Genomic DNA, 15,158 nt, shown 5'->3' on the forward strand with positions numbered 1-15,158 from the left:
TTTTTTTTTTTTTTTTTTTTTTTTATCTGTACAGTTTCCTATAAGTACAGCTCAGATGTCCAAGATCATATCAGTTGGAAGGTGACATGCAGAGCACTTGTTAGATTGTGTGTGTAGCAGTATTTTACATTATGTTATAAGAAACTCTGCCTGATCTCTGGAGATCCTCACGTTGTGTATCACCTCAGTTCAGTTTAATTAATAGCTCTGTCTCAACAACTCTGAATTCATCTGAGATGCTGTGTATAATTTCGTATTGAACAGCTATAATGTATAAGGTTAGCGTCTCCTTTGTAATGCATTAGGAGACGTTTTAGCAAATGCTTGATATAAAGCAGGCATTTAACACTCCTTATCACATTCRACTGCGACTCTCATTTCATCACGTGAAGTTTCATCCTCCCTGAGTAATCTCTTGGGGGGTCTGAGTACTGAAAAACCTTTTAAGAGCTGGTGTTTGGTGCTTTCAGATGCTGGGTATTTTTTTTCCATTCTATTTTCTTCCATCTCTCTTTGATAGCTCATGAAAATTTGTTTGTCATTTTGTACAAAGTTTTTAACTTTCCATCTTCTTCTGGCCATGTGCAAAACAGAGCACAGAACTCGCATGTGCTCCACACAGACAAACCCATCAAAACCAAGGTGGGTTGCTCCTGGCTTGCCAAGAGAGATCAAATTCAGCAGACAGAAGGTGTGAAATTTAGGAACTGTGATCGATACTGGGGCTTGTGCCTGTCTTTGCTGCAGACTCCTGYTCTGAAAGGGAATTTTCAGCTGTTTTCTTTGAAATCTCCCCTCCAGGTTAAACTCATGTTCCAAAGGGTGATAACAAAGGGTGAACTACTGAGACAGCTATCTTTTCATTTGAGTTTGTCAGCAGCTCTTTGTCTGTGTCTGTGCTTAGACCACCAGCTCCTCCAAGGAGAATCCGGTGGGAAGTGCTGCAGGAGCTGGGATTATTGCAAAGGTGTCCCTGGACAGCAATCAAGAACCTTTATTGTGGTTCCTGAGCTCTGCAGCAGAAAGGCAATTTCATTTTTGCACATCACAGCTGTCTCCTCTGCTGGTTTTTGTGGCAACAGGCATGGGGAGCTTCAAGTTGGCTTTGTTTGTTTTGCTCCTATTTCAGCCTAAAAGTCAAAAAAAATATAACCTGTATCAGCCTTCTTTCTTCCAGAAAAGGTATTGTTTTTAAATATACCCCCTTTTTTATACAAGTCAGGACTTCCTTGAGAAGGGCCTAACTCAAATTTCACGCAGCAGGATTTGGCTTTACTGCAGATGCCAGTTTCATTCCCGAGAGGGAGGAAAGAAATCCTAATGGCCAGGTTATAATGAGGGGCTGAACAGTGGCACTCCACAGGGAGGCAACATTTTTGAGCTCAAGACCATGTAATAGTGGGATATGGGCTTTTAAAATGGAAAGAGAGTTGTCGAGTGCTATGATTTTTCTGTGAGGCCCGCAGCATGGCCAGTTSTCAAGCAGGGAGGGGAAGTGCTGGGGAAGGAAGGAGTGGTCTGTATAATAATTGCCTTCAAACAGCCTGAGGCTTCTGAAAGCAGCAATCTACAAGACAGCAGTTTCCAAGAAAAGCCCATATACAGGGGAAGAAAACTGCAATTGGTAATGAAGGAAACTTTCCAGCGATGGGCCTCATGCAGGCCCTTCCAGGTGCCAGGAAGGGCACGTAGCTGCAAGGTCAAGACTCTAAAGGGAAAATGGAAAACTAAAAAATAAATCAAATTAATAAAATAAATACAGTAGTAAATAAAATCAATCATCTGTGACCATGCAGGTCAGGACAAMAAAACTTCTGATTCCTTAACTGCAATAACCTCCTTTAGCTGATTAACAGGTGGATTAATTTGAAATATCCTTTGAGGAAGAAGAAAGAAAAGACAGGGACAGCCCTACCTTGAAACCAGTGCAGTAATTTTGTCACAGCTGCAGCCACAGCTTTTCTGGGACTGTTAWATTCATCCACCTACACCCCACCTTCCATCCGAGTACGCTGCAACCTCCTCCACATCAGCACTTTCCTTAGGGGAAGGTTTGTGGCATTTGACTATGGCTGCAAAATGTCTGCCTACATGACTGCAGGCTGTGTGAAAAATTCAGAGTAGACACAGAGAAATAATGATTCCTCAAAATCATTATTTAATTATTTTTAGTGTCTCATTGTTGCAATTATTCAACCCAAACCTTTTTTTTTTTTTTTTTTTTGTGAGCATTTTTTCTTTTGGTGCCTTCTAGGTATTGAAATTTTAAGTTGTACTTTGATAATTTTCTTTGTGATTTTCTCGAAACTACAAGCACCACAAATTTGTTTTCAGTTTAAAACAAACAGTTAAATTTTTCTGGAGTATATATCACATACAAGCACCTCCAAACTAGCCAGGGGTGGGCTGATGAGGTTCCCTTCTCAAGGTTCCTGACTAAGCCACAACACTTCAGAATGAATTACACAGATTGTGTCCTGCCCAGCTCTCTACAGAAATATGCTTGTAAACGTTGCAGAGAGATGGTTTGAAGGACAAATGAATATTATAGATTATCCAAAGCATCAGTTATTCCATCTTTCTCCTCTCCTTCCTTCCCCTATYTCCTTCAATATTTGAAAATAGACTAATCCAGGAGAGTTGCAATAAAAAAMCGGTGATAAAGGTTTGTCAGCTCTGGCTTCCCAGTTACAAGGGCTCATCTCAGGRTGCTGCTGTGGCAGGTGGTGCTTTAAATGTGCCCAGAACTGGACAGCCCTGACTGGACTGTGGCCCCTGTGTACATGTGACTCTACGGTGCTCTGTGTACACAGCACTAGAAGGATTTCCTACAAAACACAGCTCCCTGTAATTCCCACAAAAGGATGGTGTTGAGGACCTCAGTTTCTGCACGAAGACAAAAGGCTCAGAGTTTACCTGGCCTTGTGGCACATCCATGGTCCCTCGTGGGAAGCCAGCAGTGCCCTGATGAGGAGCTCAGCTCACTCGGGGCTCGCTCAGAGCCCCATCCCATCCCTCTGCAGCGGGCACCACCCCTCTGCCTGAGCATCCACAGTCCTGCACTGAGGCCACTCAGCCTTTTACACGACCCAAGACACTTGTATGTCTTTACATTAGTGAGTCTTGAATGGAGCTGGGCCAATTTGGATCCCTTTATTAGCAGTATTAAATTCCATTGTGCAGGTATTTCCACAGCTGTGAGTTATTCAACATAAACTCCTACTGAAGTAGAGAATAGGCTGCAAATAACCCACCAGGGAACAATTTCTTAAGTGCTAGTCATCCAGCAAATTCCTTTATTCTCAGTTTTTATAGCAGGATTATTTGATGTAGAGGATATGTCCAGGTTATAATGTATTTGATTATTTATAGCAGGTATCTTGTGTCATGAGCTCCATTTTAAAATGGACAAGGATTATTGGAACTAGACAGATGTGGTATTAATTTCCAAAACTAACCTCATTTTCAGTGGAGCCTGTGCTATTGCTTGTACTTTTGAGAATATCACTTTTCTGGTAATTTTTCAATCCCCCCAGTTATTTTGCTACTAAGCCTACTTCACCCTGTGATTTTTCTGTTTCCTATATCTTTCCTTGATGACTATTCCTATTTCCTAGTGAAATATTTCCCTCCCAATGCCACCAAATGGATCCCTYTGCATGGAAAACAAAGCTCTTTTTCTGTTCCACGCTTCATTAACCCTCGAGATATGTTTTCAGTTCTGTAGAGGCCCCAAGAGCAGGCATCACCTGCCTTAAGCCCTGATTAAAACACCTCATACCTCCTGAATGGGAACCCTCCTTTCTGTGTCACCTACCTGAGCCACCAGCGTGGTGTCTCTCCTGGGAAATGTATTTAGAGGATATACACCTTTAGAGGATATGCACCTTTTTTTAATGCCAATCCATGAGCCTAAACACAAGGAGACATTTGTACAATTCTTGCATTGGCACAGCATAGCTGTCATGGTTTAACCCCACCTGGCAGCTAAGTACCACAAATCTCCTCACTCACACCCCACCCAAACCTCCACACACATCCCTGCTGGTGAGATGGGGAGGGGAATCAAGGAAAAAAAAATATAAAACTCCTGGGATGAGATGAGAATAGTTTAATAATTATAACATAGTAATATGTAATAATACTAATTATAATAATAGCAATATTATCAATTGTAATGAAAATGAGAGAGGAAGAGGAATAAAATCCAAGAGAAATGAGTAATGCACCCTACAATAGCTCACCACCCACTGACCCATACCCAATCCCTCCCTGAGCAGCAATCGGTGCCTCCCAGACAGCTCCCCCCAGTTTATAAAATCAACATTTTGATTGGAATGGAATGGAATGGAATGGAATGGAATGGAATGGAATGGAATGGAATGGAATGGAATGGCCCTTTGGCCAGTTTGGGTCAGCTCTCCTGGCCATGCCCCCTCCTGGTCCCTTGTTCACCTGCTCACTGGCAAAGCACAGGACCCTGAAAATTCCTCAATTTAGAGTAAACCAGTGACCAACAACCAGAACATCAGTGYRTTATCAATGCRATTCTCATACTGAATCCAAACCTCTGCACTGCACCATATGAAGAAAATTAACCCTATYCCAGCCAAAACCAGGACTTTTCAGTTCAGTTCCTTTCTGAGGCTGTTGTTGCTCTCTGTCTCTTCACCCCATTTACTACTGAAAATATTTTGACTGACACAGTAACTTCATTGAGGGCTCCTACTTCTTGTACCAACAGGTTTGCTGAGCACCAGCTCCACATTCAGCTCCTCTGACACCCTCCTGCTCTCACAAAGGTGAACCCACTGCCCAGCTTCTCTGCCTGCAGCTTCCAGATCAACCCATCAGCTCGAGGCCATGAAATATGCTCAGCAGGGATGACAAGTGTGCTAGAGCACTGGCCAGGCAGTGAAGTTTTAGCAGATGTTGCTGTGCCTCTGTATTTTCAGTTCTGTTTGGCCCTTTCCTCCATGTGATGGAGAAACCAGTTCTGGAATGAATTTTTGAGGTTATTGCATACTGAGCTGAGCCATTAAAGTGCATTGCTTACAACTAAGGTCTTTTTTTTTTTGTTTAATTCCGATGTATTTATGGTGTCACACTGGTGTGGTTTCAAARTGCTATGCATTTTTATTTGTGTGACTTCCATTGAATTCTTAATTTTTTTTTTAATAGAAACTGTAGCAAAATCTTCCAAGTGCCTCTTAACACTACTAGGATTTTATTCCTGTCATCCTTATCCTTTTTTTGCAGGCTATTCAGCCAGCAATATTCAGAGCTTTTCTTAATGCCTTCCATCTCCTCTGTGCTGCTGGGAAGGRGCCAGCTATCAGCCAAACAGCAAGGAAATAGACTGCCTGCATTTAGTGTGGTGACGGGCACATATGTTTCTAGTGAAGAGTTTATTTGCCAGAAGAAAACTAGTCTGAGAATTCAGGTCAGCTTTTGGTGAATACCTTTGAACTAATAAATAAGAGAAGTGAGGACAGAAAAATTTCAGAAGTGCAGGAAAAGTTCATATCAATTTTTTTGGAACCTATCAACTCTGTTTAGATGGGCTACGCTACTCCTGTTGCCAGCAGGAAAACAAACAAACAAACAAATAAAAACTAAAATAAAACAAAGAAAAAATAAACCAACAAAAGAAAAAATACAAAAAAAAAACCCAAAACAGCCCAGTGAGAGAGGAGAAGGAAAAGAGGACAGGAGATGGCCCCAAACACAACATCTAAGTCAGAAGTGTTTAATAAATCCATTTCCTTTGGTGCCCATTGCCCTCCCACTCCAGCCTCTGCCCCAACTCTCCCTCTCTTCTCTGACAAAATTCTTATTTCTGAATCCATCCTTTTCAACCTTCCCAATCCCTTGGTCCTTTTCATGAACCTGCCCAGGTCCCACCTGGAGAGCCCCCAGCCTCTGCTGTTCCCCTCTTWGTCTAAACCTGTGCATTCAACTCTTCTTGCCCAAATCTACCCAGAGCTCCCCAAATCCATGCACCTCCCAAAATCCTCCCCAAAGCCCCTTCTTGGTTCTCATCCATATACTTGGCCCTTCCCAGCACTCCCGGCTTCTGCAGCCCACTTTATCCCCTGAAAAAGCCTCAGCTGGAGTTCCAGCAGCAAGCCAACGATTCCAGAGGGATACTGTGCTCACTGGCAGTACAAAGTCCTGTCCTAACAGATCTCCAAGGACAGGAAAGGAGTATTATGATGAGGGAATATCTGATGTAGAGAAACCCTTTTTTCAGGGTACAATCACAAGAGACTGAAACGTTATTTATATCTTAAAAAAAAAAAAAAATTGCCCTTAACACTCACTTGGGATGTAGAAGAGCTGGATTCAGCCTTCAGCCTCCCATGTGACAGGAGGGTTACACTGAAGAGGGGYTGATCTCATCTCCTGTGGAAGGGTAAAGATCTCAGTAGTATCTGTGCCAAAGGATAGTGAGTGGCTCCAGAATATGCTGATGTTTTCTCCAGAAACTTGGTCTACATCTATCCTGAAAGCCAGTCAGAGAGGGAATTTGAGCTCGGTTTTGTACCACACTGAATACACCATCCTGTTTGCTATTCAGGTGCCACTGTGATCATTGTTCTTGCCATGTACTGTCCTCTGTAAATCTCAAATTTGACTTTTGTTAAATTGCATAAAGGAGCAAGTGAACGGAGCATCMTTCTTCCAAGCATACTGAGACATTTTTGTTGAAAGCAAAAAATCTTAAAACATCTGTACTTAATTCAAATTCTTTTTCATTTGGTACATTAGGAAGCATTGCTACCAAGAGAGCTCCAGCCACGTGTCCCGGCCACGGAAGGACAAGGTCATTTTGYCCTGAATGTCTGGGGAGCTGTCCTGGCCATGCAGAGAGGAGAGAGTCCAAGATTTCATGTAACAAGGTGGGAGTTTCCTACTAGGGCAGGCAATTCCACTGATTCTGGTGAAATGAAAAGCTCTGAAGCTCAGAATCCTGATGTTAGCCTGCTACCACCACACTAAATCTTTGTGCTGGCTTTTCGAGTTGGGTGAATTCAGCTCATGCAGCTCCTGTCAGCAACCAGTGGTGCAGATATTTCAGCCTAATGGTCCTTCTTCCAGGCACAGCAAAGGGGGCTCTGAGGAGATTTATGAAGGATCATATGGCAGAGCACTGCATAGCTGAAGATGGCAGAGGCAAATGTCGGTGTGATGGAGCACAGCCTGACTGCAGCACTGATCAGAACAGCTCTTCCTGCAGGGGCAGGGTCTGTCTCTGCCCTGCCTCCCACCCARCTTGGCACTTCCCAGCCCAGTTACAAAACTCCAGCCCTCTCCCACACCAGCCACGGTGCCCAACTTGTGCAAACCCCATTATTCAACTCACAAAACTCACAAAACTCACTACACCTGTAGTCTTACTGACTGTCGGTCATTCAGCAAACGACCTCATTTAGAAACGAGCCCCCTCAGCCCAATTATCCCTCTTCTTCAGCCACATGTCCTCATGTAGCAGCATTGCTCATTTATATGCTAATTTTACTAAGTCTACTTCAAAGGGGAGAATTGTTTGTTAAAAATCTTACACTCCAGCCTCAGTTCAGACCATCTCATTATTTACCTGCAAATTTAGGGAGATATGGGTAAAAGCTCTGTTCTTTTATGATCTATTGTCTAGGTGATCAAAGGAAACCATTCAATATGAAGATCAAAAAGAGTCTGGCTCCCAGCAGCCCAGCAGCTGGCTCTGCCAACTCCCAAAGTCCGCAACCTCAGTTATAAGTAAAGACTGATTCTACTGTTAAATAACTTTTGATTACAAATTGGAGGGAATAAAAAAAAAATCTTCACATCATAGTCTCTTTACTAAGGTGTTAATGAAACTAGGCTTCATATTGATATTATCTCAATTATTAGTCAAGGAAYAATCACTATGTATATAGTGTCTCTRTTAATAATCCTCAGATAATGAAAAATATCCCACAGACATAACTAATACTGCTTGATAAATTGCTGGTGGACCACAGCTAACCCAGATTTTCTTTTTTATATATACTGCTCAAAGGATTTTTTTGAAACAGGAACTCAGAGATAGAAGTGTTTACTATTTAGAGAAGGCAAAAGCAGTGGCTGTAGGTTGAAGTATCAAAATGGGACACCTCATGTCCCAGTCTGTTAGGGAATTATGTCAACAGAGTAACACGATGTGAATAATGAACCCATGCTTTTCAGGGCTGACATAATTCTTCAGCCTAAGGAATTTCAAGAACCGTGATTTGTAAAAATCCTACTCTTCTTGAAAAGATAACCCACAGAAAAGAATTTTTCATCTCCACCACAAATAAACACTAAAAAGTATACAGCTTTCTTTAGAAAAATAATGTGAGAAGTGAAAATGTATAGACTTACAGGCTTTAATCTTCCCTTTAAAGTCAACACACGGTTATTCACTATAGTGTGTCCCTTTTCCATGCTACAAATGGCAATAAACAAGAGGCTGAGCACTGAAGTATATTTGGAGGGTCTGCAAGGGGAGCACAAGGATGTTTTGACTGCTGTGATAATAACATATATTGAGGTTTCTTTTCACTTGATGCATTTCTGAAAATACACTGAATTATCCCAAAACCATTAAGCCTCCAGTGCTGCTAGGAGAGGTATTTTGCTMGGTGTGCTTTACTTTGGCTTGTTTGTGTGAATCAGTATGTTGTACCCTTCCTGTCAGTCAGCAGTAAATGAATACCTTAACAGGTCTTGGATGGCTTCTAGAGCTGTTCTCATTTGGAGCAGATCTAAAGCTGATGTTTTGAACAGTTGTTAGCATTAAAGATCCGATGGCACTTTACAGGAGGGTTGGGGTGTAAGTTTTGGTGTCCTGGACAAATTCCAAAACATGTAATTAAATTCTGTCCATCGAAACTTCCCCCTGAGGCTTTAGTTGGCTCAGGTATTCTTAATTTCCTGTCTTAAAATGTTCCATAGTGTTGCAGCAGTGCTGTAAAATAGTTGCCAGGTTTCACCTMGGCAATGTGTGAGATGATTCATGCCTTAGAGATCGGCAGATASCTGCCCCTTCAGAGCAGCCTATGGCAGCTGCAGGAAAGAGAGTAGGAATGACAAGATGTCGTCACGACTGTTCCTTCCATTCATTTTCTAATTTTGTGACACTTCAGAAAAATATAATAAAATCTCCATTATTTAATGAAATAAATTCCTCTCCACCTCAACCCTTCAATTCCTTGCATCCCCAAGAGAGAAGAGAGAAGCTGAAGAGACGTGTATGGGTTAAATGAAAACCCAGATCCCTGACTATGCCAGGATGTGAAGAGAACTGAGGTCTACATTTCACCTGCTCAGAAGAACATTTTTCACCTCACATACATTGAAGCTTTGAGAAATTTCAATTCCAAATCAAAGCTTTATGCCCTGAAATCATTCTTATGGTAGTTTTTCTTCTTCAAATGTAGCAACATAGCACCAAAAGAGTGCTGAATTAAATGAGCCCAAGTCGAAATGTATTTTAAGTTGCTCCCTGTTTTGTTTTTTCATTGGCAGTTTAAAAGCTAAACAAAGTCTAAATTACACACGCACATAAAAATAAAAATAAAAGCATAAAAAAGCATAAAAAAGCATAAAAATAAAATACAGCCTCCAGAAAATCCTTGTTTGGAATGGTATAGGCAAGCCTGTTATTTGTTACTCCTTCATTGTTATCTACCCTGTTTCTTCCCCTGGTTTTCTTYAGTCCTGAAAAWCTTCTGAACCCAGTCTGGATATGGKGAAGAGCTTTATGTACTCAGTCTCTCATCAAAAACAAGTTAGGAGGTGACAATGTTAGGGAAAAGAGGTTTTTCTATTTGATTTAGCCCACCCAAAAGTCGAAGGAGTGCCCCAGAGACGTCTTCCTGAATCCATTGCTCAGGTAAAAAGTGGAAAATGAGGCTTTTAACTTAAGCACCTCAGTTTGTTGCCTAAAGTGGGAGGAATAGCGCTGCCATTTTAACACAACTCGTAATGTGTCTATCTTATGGTATAGCTCATTAATTTATCATGAGGTAGCCAAACCAGAATATTAATAAATTGGTGACATTTCACTCTCAGACAAATTTCTGAAAACTCACAATAGCTACAAAAACACTGGGAGCCCAGCAAACTACCACTGCTGTCCTCTGCAGTTCCAGCATAACAACAATCTCTGTTGCARGAGTAGAGGAAGTAGCTGAGATGTGCAATCACTCAGTACTCCTGGTTTTGTGGTTTTCACCCACAAACCTTTCTTCAGGAACCATCACCAGTGCAGCTCACAGGGAGAGCTTTGTCCGACCTGTCTGCTGAGCAGCTCAGGGAGTTCCTGGCAGGATTACAACTGCTTGGCTGCCTGGGCTGCAGCTCTATGTGAGTGAAGGATAATGGGCAGCCTTTTAAACTTTCTTAAATAAGGAAAACAAAGAGAAAGCAAATATAGGCCAGGTTATTTTTAATGACTAAAACAGAACAGTAAAAAAGGGGAAAAGCATTAATGTCACTTAGGGATAAAAGTGTTTTGAAGAGGTGCGTCTTTAACTAATCAGGAAGCTCTGGATGTTGGGCCTGATCTTCTTGGTCTATGCAACAAAATCTATGTGTATCRCCTTTCTGGCAGAAAGCCCTTTTTTCTTGTCTTGAGATTTCCTGAACTGATATCAGCTGGGGCCTGATCCTGRAAACTTTGGAGAGGCTGATTTCCCAGGAGGTGTAGTAGACTGAAGAAAAAGAAAACTTTTCTGACATCCTAAGTGAAAAAAAGTYGAGCCCTTTCTTACTGAGGATAATCATTGGCTACGTAAAACCAAAAAGGGATGAGAAATATGGTTCMGGGAGTCCCAGCGACGTTCTGTTTGAAAGTCAAGAGTTTTCACTTTGTCCTCGCAAATGCAGGCAGGGATCATTTTCTGGAACTGCTCCAATCCTCCTGCCCTTAAACACACAAAGCTCCCACTTTAGTCAATGGGCTCTGTGCATGCTGAAGAGCTACTGGGTCGAGCTCATGAATGTCTGACACTGATTGCACGACACATCGGCGCTCTTACGGCTGATTAGAGGAACGGCGTGTCAGCAGCAGATGAGACCTTCGCACAAATAGGAGAGCAACACCATGTCAATATTTTGCTAATGTGTGAATAAGTGCTGTTAGGGACAGGGTACACAGTATTCCAGGAACTGAAGTGTGGGAGATGGCTGAGAGAGCTTGCTGAATTCTTATCTAAACACCAAAAATCAATATTAAATATTTAATATTAAATATTAAATCAAATTATTAATATTAGAATATAATATGTTAGCATGGCACTTCACCTTCTCTAAAGCAGCATGTCATCACTTGCCCTTGAGGTATAATCATGTGCTAAATGAATGATCTTCTGTTACCACTTTCCTGTACAGAATCAATGGGGTGGAAAAGCTTTCTTTTTGTCAGAGAGAAATTTCCATGCTGTGTTTACTGGAGGTGGCAGTAGTGGGGTACATGTGTAGGACTTGGCCTTTGCAGTGAGTRAGGGCAGAGGTATGACCCATCCTGAAACCCTCTGTCCTTTGGGCTCTCCAGCTCCAGGACAAGTCCTGTGCAAGAAGCAAAGCAGTGCTGYTTGCTTCTGCTGTATGCCTTGTGAAATTCAGCACAGAACCTGCTAATTGGGACAGCATAATTCTGCATTATTGAGATCACAAATTGATCCAAGCTTAATTGATTTTGTGTATATGTTAACTTAATTCAAGCTTAAACAGAACTTACCACCATGCTGGTGTACAAATCTGAAGAGGCTTGTTTGGTGACTGGGACGACCTGGGGATCCTACAAGYTTTTTATCCTTGTTCTTCCCATACCAAAGTCAGTGTTACTGTTTATRGGAGCAACTCACAAGGGACAGAAGGGAGATGGTGGTCAGCCAAGTGCACATAGAAGGGCTTCTCTTCTGGTGAAAACTTCTTCTCGCTAATTGTGCTGACTTGGGGCTGCTTTGTAGAACCTTGCAGGGCAGCACCTCTTGTCTGCTTTCTCACATACTAAAATGTTACATGTTTATCATTTTTTTTAAATTTTGCTGAGGGGCAGGTTTTAATTTCTTTTCAAATCCATCTCAGTGAGAATGGCCCTTGCTTACCCCATTTGTTTCCTCTTTCCTTGAAGTGGGTACATGATGTAGAATCCATCTCCAGCTCAGGGCTGTCCTCTGTCTTTCCTTGCCCCTAACCCTGAGCCCTAACAGGGCTGATGCCTCTTGTGGAGCCATTGTTAGGGCAGAGCTCTCTGGAAACAAAAGTGGGCAGCAGTTCCAGTTACCTGAGTTACCTGCATGGTTATGACCACGGTAGACACAAATCCATTTCTGTCTGCAAGAATTCTTTAAGGAGTTTTATGTAAACTATGTATTGACAGGAAAAAAAAAAAAAGGAAGTGGACAAAAGGAACAAAGCTAGTATTTAAACCAGACTCCCAGGAAAAATAGCAGACAAGACTTAYGGTTGGACCTACTCTGAGCAGGTACAGGACCAGAAGGCCTTCAGAGGTCCCTTCAAACCTTCTAGAGTCCAAGTTTAGATAAAGGGATGCACTGGAAATGCATCAACATATTTTTGCAATGGATGCACCCAAGGCAGATCTTGGACAGTCATAAGGAAAAGGAATGTGAGGTTTCATGGTTCAGAAATGGATCCCAGACCTCCCAGAAAACTCTCTATTGCTTGGCAGGTTTGGATGAGCTGCATTACTTTWGGATATAAGCATATATGTTCAATCATTAAGAAAAACACAGGAGGCCTTCAAAGTGCTTGAAGCGATCACCTGGTGTCCAACTCAGGGCCAAGAAGCTCTGGGGACTTTGGAAACCCTCAGAAATCCTGCAGGAGAAGCTCAGACATTTCAGTGCCACATCACTGGGGTTTCTGATGGCCCTACAAGAAAGCTGGTCACGTGTCAGCAGAGTCTGTAACAACAAGACTTTCGCATCTGTGTTTTTGCAGTAAAATTTGTAATTCTTTTAAGTACCTCAGTGCTTGTGAAACCCATTGCATGAATTAATAAATAATAATATCTTGGAAACGGCAAGAAATTCTGCTTCAAGTCTAAGAGKACTCTAATCCTTTCATGCTAGGAGGACATCTTTTCTATATTCCCTTTCTTGGGATGTCAAAGATATATTTTTCCAAAACATTTGAACAATTTGATGGGGACCCAAGGGGAAATTCTGGATGCATTGTGGTGGAGTAAKGAGTCAGAAAGTTTTCTTGCCAGGGATTGAGAAATGCCTGACCTCATTTCTGAGAACACTGAATGAGAGAGATTTTGCCCTTAGTGGAATTCTAAATGTTTAGTGTAGAACTCTGAGCATAGAGCAACAGCATTCCTGCTTAAAAGAAAAAAAAAGGAAAAAAAAGAAGAATCTGTGATTATTTTTGTATTTACCTCAGGAGAAATAATTTTTTTAGGTCAAATTAAAACTAAGTTTAGGTGCCAAAATAATAGAATAGTGAGGATATTTTAATTATTGTTTATTGARTATATAGCTTTGACCTGAGCTGTAGCTTTATATACATAGCTTTGTCTTTTAAATCATAAGTCTGGGAAGCCATTGGGGGTCCAGCCCCTTTCACTGGCAGGATTAGCCACATCTATTGCCGTTCTGACAAATATTTATATAATTTCTTCTTATAGATCTCCAGCACTGAAGATGCCTCAGGCAATGAATGTGTTTCAATCAGAGTCATCCTTGCTCCAAATGTAAACCCAGTGTCTCTCAGATGCAGAGAACAACAGGCACATATTGGCCCTGTGGCTACATGGCCCGAGTTTGACTGAATTGCGGTAAATTAAAATTTGGGGAATTTTTGGGGGTTGGGTTGTGTTGGGCTGTGGTTTTTAATAGTCCCTGAATCTGTAATCACCATACATGTTCCATAAGAAGAATTWCTACTGGATCTAAGTGAAATAATAAACAATTACACATTTTGTATAATTTTCTCCTGCAGAGGGTGTATAATTCCTTAGGTTCACAGCAAAGCCACTGTGGCTTCAGCTCCTCTTTGGGTGGCTGGGTGCAATCCCAGCAGTTCTCTGCTTTGCTTTTTGCTTTGCTTTGCTTTAAGATTTGCCTCAGCAAGTCAATAAACAATATTGTTYACTGAATTGCATTCATTTGCCACAAATCTGTTTGAATTGACTACAGACTGCCACCTTATCTTGGTATCTGGTCATCAAACACACCCAAGTGCCTATAAAAATCCATGGAAAAGTTAACAAAGCTTGCTGCACTTTGTGGTAATTGTTCCAACTTATTATATTCTAAGGAGGAAACTCCTACATATACAAAACTTTTTTTTTTTTTTGTTTTTTTGGTTTTTTTTTTAAGGGAGTGGGTACCGTTGTCTTTAATGAAAATCAGTCTTTTTATCCTAGAGATTAATACAGCTCCTGGCCCTGGAGTTTGAACCCTATCTCCTTAGACTGCCAGAGCATTCTCATTTTTCATCCCCACTGAGAACACAGCTACAGCACATTTCCTAACTTCTATCATATGTTAGTGTATTTTGTGAAATGCAATTCCCTCTTTTTAAAAATAAAAATAATCAAAYACATTTGAATGAATAGATGTTTTCCACCTTTTGCCTTGCTTGATCAACTCATTTKAGAAGCCAGTAGTTATTTTCACTAAAACTAGAATTTGTAAGACTTCAGTCAAAAATGTGACTTTTTTATATCTTATTAAATTTCATGTGGGTTATGCAGAAAATAAATTACATGCAACTGTACTACCTAAGTACCACTGCTGTATTTTTTTTTCACTGAGCAATTTCTGAAAGCAGTATAAATCATAAGCTAAATTCTGCTGCCCTTCCTCCAACCTTGCTGAGCCAAAATCCCATTAAAGTTAACTTTGAGATTTGGCCCCATGACTGGATGAGTATGGGAAAGCCTGTAATTTATAAGGCCATATCCAGTCTATTATACGTCTGGAAAATGTGCAGAAATATATTTTTAAGAGACTTTTCTCTCCAAGTTCCCAAAAAGGCCTGAGTAATTTCAGGGAGGCAATCTGATAGACAGATTTGTATGAATATTTATATAACTAATAACAGAGCCAATATTTCTAAATATTTTCTAAGAATATTCACTCAAGTAAAACAGTGACTGTGTCTTGGCTGTT

The sequence above is a fragment of the Malurus melanocephalus genome, unplaced genomic scaffold (assembly GCF_030028575.1).
Source record: "Malurus melanocephalus ecotype Western Australia unplaced genomic scaffold, MMel_1.1 scaffold_225, whole genome shotgun sequence".
In the NCBI taxonomy this organism is placed as follows: domain Eukaryota; kingdom Metazoa; phylum Chordata; class Aves; order Passeriformes; family Maluridae; genus Malurus; species Malurus melanocephalus.